At 48.6% G+C, this 4,970-nt stretch overlaps 1 long non-coding RNA gene across 3 annotated transcripts in view; it reads left to right on the top strand.

Annotated features, from left to right (window-relative positions):
• Positions 1-3,352: 3,352 nt before the first annotated feature.
• The window catches only part of LOC108446757, a 2,948-nt gene continuing 1,330 nt past the window's right edge, over positions 3,353-4,970 (top strand). The window contains exons 1-3 of one of the 3 annotated variants that reach the window (XR_001862050.1): positions 3,357-3,886; positions 3,959-4,261; positions 4,341-4,366. This is a non-coding gene — a long non-coding RNA (uncharacterized LOC108446757). Of the gene's footprint in view, positions 3,887-3,958; positions 4,262-4,340; positions 4,367-4,970 lie in introns of those variants that run through there. The other 2 variants (XR_001862051.1, XR_001862052.1) reach the window with 2 other exon arrangements.

Raw genomic sequence — 4,970 nt, 5'->3', positions numbered from 1 at the left:
GAGGAGAGCGACCCCCACGTGCTGCGCCGCGGGGCGCGCTCTGGCGGACACGGGGGAGGCCAGGGGCGGAACCCGAGCCCCCGGTGCTGCACCTGTCCCGGGACCCCGCCCCTGCGGGTACCGCCCGCAGCTCCCGCTCCATCATCCCCACAGCTCCATCACTTCTGTTTCAGGGGCAGACAATGGGCTGTGTAGGGGAACGAACAACAAACAGGACCGTTCTCCACCTCATCCCCGGCTCCAAGGTGCAGCAGCTCCAGGTGTGACCAGCTGCTTTCAGAGGGTTACCCGGGCACACCTGTGCAGGAAGCTGCTAGTCCAGAGAGGCCAATGGGAATATCCCGAGCGTCTCTCCAGGAACGATAGTTGGAGCATTCAGCAGGGGCTGGGGAGCAGCCGGATGCACCTGGGCACGGAGCATTGCTGCAAGAAAATGCCGAGGGAAAAGCCCTCGTGCCAAGGGGCAGCACCTGAACAGGCGGGGCAGCATGTGGGGTGCCAGGGGAAAACTTTCACCTTTCCCTTTTCATTTTGTCAGTCCCTCCACAGTGCCGCCAGAAAAGATAGGGGTTATTAGGAGAAAAGGGGTTTAAATTGAGGGAAGAAAATTCCTTTTCCATAATTGTCTGTGTTCAAATTGATGTGGAAAGCCCCTGCCTTGCAATTCTAGTGGTATCAGTTAAAGGAAACCCTGCCTTTTGCATGCTTTTAGGGGTATGGACTGACAGGGAATCCCCATTTTCCATTGTTTTCCAGTTTAAATGGAAGGGGAAAACCTCAACAATGCTATTTTATGGGTTTAAATTATGGCTAACTCCCCCGTTTTCATCATCCTAAGGTTTAAATTGAGAGGGAAGCCCAGTTGTCCCTCCTTTTTAAGGGATTGAATTGAGGGAAAAATCCCCCTTTTCCCATCATTTGAGAAATTTAAAGTGAGGAAAATCCCTCTTTTCCCAATAGTTTAGGGGATTAAATTAAAGGGCAGAAACCATTTATTTGCCATTGTATTGGTTCAAGGGGAGACAAACACTCCCTGTTATCTCATTTTAAGGGGTTCAGTTGAAGGAAGCTCTCCCCTTTTCAGCATTTTAAGGTTTTAAATCTGCATTTCAGGGTGCTTTTACCCGGGCCCCGGTACCAAATAACTTGTACAGGAGCAAGCCTGGCACATACGTAACCCTAATGCCACCCAGGAGTCTATTAAATTTTCTTATTTTTATTTATAATGTATACTGCCTGAATTAGAAGTCCCAATCAGAGTTATACCATTCATGTAATTACTATTCTTCTCTACCCTACTTAGTCATGTATAGAGTACTACTTAGTAATCACTAAGGAATAATTATGCAAGTTAACAACAAATTATCCAACTTGCCTAGCTATACTACAGAAACACAAAGTTTTATTTCTTACTGGTTTTCTGCCCTTTTACTTGATGTAGTTGTAGCAAAAAGGAAAGTGCCACTCTCTGAAGAGCTTTCTTCTCCATCAAGCCCGTTATTCACCTTGAATTTAAGTCAGAGGAGCCAAACAGCGGCAGGTCCTCTGAGGGCTTTTTATACCTTGAGGTATTTGCCTCCTCCCTTTTCCCTGGGCATCATGGGAACAAGAGGTGGGCCCAGCCAGGGGTATATTAACCCCAGCCTTTTGCAAGGGGTTTCATTCCCTCTCTGGGATTGAGTGGGTTAAGAGGTCTCCTCTTATTTTAATGAAGGGGATCTTTCTGCTTATCCTAGCTTGTTTTCAGCAGCTGCTTTTAGCCTTTAAAGTAACAGAGGCTTTGAAGATACCACAAAGAAGATAGCATTGAACACAGGGAGTATTTAAGTTCACGATTTTGGGGTGTGTGTTTAGGGGTGGTAAGATGGTTTTGTAATTTCTGTTTTTGTTTTTTTTTTTTTTGTTTGTTTGTTTTGTTTCATTTGGTTTTTTTTTTTTTTTAGGAGCAGTGCACCTTCCTGTAATTCTGGGTTGTGTCAAGTATGGCACTTCAAATTTTTTCAGCAGATTCGTTGTCTCACAAAAGGGACCTGCCCGGTGTCAAAGATAATGTCTGATATTGAGGCTTCTGATAGGTAAGTTGAGGATTGTCCCTGGGAGATAGAGGGTGAGCAGGGTACCAGGCTAGGAGTTACTGTGGAGGTGGTTTTTGAAGGCACCTGACCTCCGGCAATGGCCTGACTTTCGGCTCTGTGTTTACCTCATCGTTCGGCTCCTCATTTCATTTTGAAGATGTAAAGCCCTTGGCATGGCCGGGTCTTGGCACCAGGGAGACCGTGAGCTAGCCGAGTACCCATGACTGAGATAAGTATTGATTCCAGCACAGAACTAGATGCTACCAGAGTTGTTGTATTAGTGATAAAACTGTAAGCATCCTTTGGTTTTTTTGTATTGTACAGGCAGTCTGCAGCATTCAAACCACTATTCCAGTATGACAGAGAGCCTGCGGAAAGAGGTCATGGTCAAGTGGTTTCAGATTAAAACTACCACGCTAATGTGATGCTTTTGGACCCTATGTGGGTACATGCCTTTCCTTTTTGTTTTGCCCCTTCTCGCCCGGGAAGGTCAGTCATTGTTTGGCTTTTCAGGGAAGGTATAAATGGTGGCCATGTTACAGCATTGTTCCTTGTCTTTATTTTTAGGAAGTGAAGCTGGATATCAGCAGTCAAGGTTGATGGAGCGAGATGAGTGGTGACTGGTGGACTGAACCGGTTGTTATTCCTTGGGTGCCGAATTCTGGTAAAGCTCTAAGCATCCATCGTTGTTTGTGTGTTTTAGGAGGTTCTCTTTATTACGCCGAGCCCTGTCGCCGATGGATCCGGTTCGCTGCCCTCATAAGCCCTCCTGTAGTATTGCGGGACTCTGTGACAAAGCCTTTACCTTTTCCATTTGAAGGTGCCGTTCGGGTAGCCTTTGGCAACTACTGAGGAGTTGCGGCGAGTCGGGGAGGGAGGAGGAGCCAGGGTCCACTCAAGTTTCAGCAGTGCTGCATCACCTCGTCTCCTCTTAATCCAGGCACACCCTGCGATGACCGCGTTGGTCTCTGAGCGTGGCCAAAGCGTGCGGCCTGAGGACCCCGGCCTTCTTAGGAGACGGTGAGTAGCAGGATTGTTGGGTTTTGGCCTAGGTGCCAGTAAATTCATGTACTGATGTTTGGTTTTCTTTATTGTAGCCGAATAAGAGACAACAGCCTGGCCATGCCAGGAGCTTCCCGCATGGCGAAGCGGCCTTCTGTTGTGCCCGAGGAGGATTCGTGTCCCCAGATGTCTGAGAGATAAGTTGAGGGCTACGATCCACAGAGGGAATGAAAGCGGGGGGTCAGGGCTCACTGGGAGGGATTATTGAGTCCGCTTTGAAGGTGAGTATGTCCAGGAAGGGGCCCCATAGGCCACATAAAGGGAAAGTATCGCATTTGATCACAATGCTGAGGTGCGCAGGGCAGAGCAGTCTTGGTGCGTGTTGTGTCATTTGTCTATGCGTTCTGTGTCTTTTGGGTATCTTGTGTTGCAGGTCTTTAGCCTTAGGCCTTCAATTTGCTTGCAGTCATTCATTTTGCCAAGAGTTTTCTCTCCTTATTGCATCCCCTCATTTGTCATCTCCTGTGTCACGGGTGCCTGCATGGGTTTGGCCTGGAGCTGCTCTGCCCTGCTGCATAGCCTGGCATATAGGTGTAATAGAACAAGGCCTGGGGACTTGAAATTCGTAATGCAGGGTGTAGTTTGGCCTCTAGATACTATAGATGGTATTCCTAGATTGACACAGGATGGCTGGAGCTGTTAAGTTCTCATGCAACCCTTTGACTTTTGTCATCACTTTCTTTCAGATGCAGACGGATTAAATCCGTGGCAGAGCGCCCGATACTGGGTGAGGGGGTTCCTGCAGGAAGGTTGGTCACCGTTTGTATTTGCAGAGCAAGTGTAAATGGTGGCTGTGTTACAGCATTCCTCTTTTTTCTTAGGAGGTAAAGCCAGATCTCAGCAGTGAAGGTCAAGTGAATGAGGTAAGAAGTCACTGGTGGAAAGAACCACTTGTTATTCCTTGGGTGCCAAGTTCTGGTACAGCTCTAAGCATCCATTGTCATTTGTGTGTTTTAGGCGGTCCGCTTGTATTATGCCGAAACCCCTCGCCGACCGGCCGACGGACCCAGCTTGCCACCCTTGCGAGCCCTCTGGAAGTGTTACAGAACTCTGCGACGAAGCCTTTACCTTTTCCATGTGAAGGTGCCGTCCAGGTAGCCTTTGGCAATGGCAGAGTAGTTGCAGTGAGTTGGAGAGGGAGGAGGAGCGAGGGTCTGCTCAAGTTTCAGCAATGCTGCATCACCTCGTCTCCTCTTAACGCAGGTATAGCCTGTGATGATGGCGTTGGCCTCTGAGCGTGGCCAAAGCATGCAGCCTGAGAACCCCGACCTTCTTAGGAGACAGTGAGTGGCAGAATTGATGGGTTTTGGCTGAGGTGCCACTAAGTTTGTGCACTGATGTTAGTTCGGTTTTCTTTATTATAGCCGCCTAAGAGACAACCAGCCCAGTTGACGGCAGGTGCTTCCCACATGGCGAGGTGGCCTTCTTTTGCACCCAAGGCAGATTGACATCCCCAGACATCCAAGAGATAAGTTGAGGCTTGTGACCCACAGAGATGGTGAAAGAGGCGTGTCAAGTTAGGACTCACTGGGAGATATTTTTTGAGTCAGATTTGGAGGTGGGGATACCCAAGAAGGGGCCCCTTATGCCCCATAGAGGGAAAGTCTTGCTTTTGATCACAGTGCTGAGGTGCGCAGGGCAGAGCAGTCCCGGTACACATCACTAGTCTATTCTGCGTTCTCTGTCTTTTGTGCATCCCGTGTCGCAGGTCATTTGCCTTAGCCCTTTGAGATGCTTATCGCAAATGCTGGGCATTATTCTTAGCATCCCTGTTCTTGGTGTTCCTCAGTGCGGTGCCGATACCATTGATCCTTTGACTCGTGAGCTTGGAGG

The sequence above is a fragment of the Corvus brachyrhynchos genome, unplaced genomic scaffold (genome assembly GCF_000691975.1).
Source record: "Corvus brachyrhynchos isolate BGI_N302 unplaced genomic scaffold, ASM69197v1 scaffold1275, whole genome shotgun sequence".
NCBI lineage: Eukaryota > Metazoa > Chordata > Aves > Passeriformes > Corvidae > Corvus > Corvus brachyrhynchos.
The sequence above is the reverse complement of the archived record's forward strand: the minus strand, read 5'-3'. Positions and strand labels throughout refer to the sequence as shown.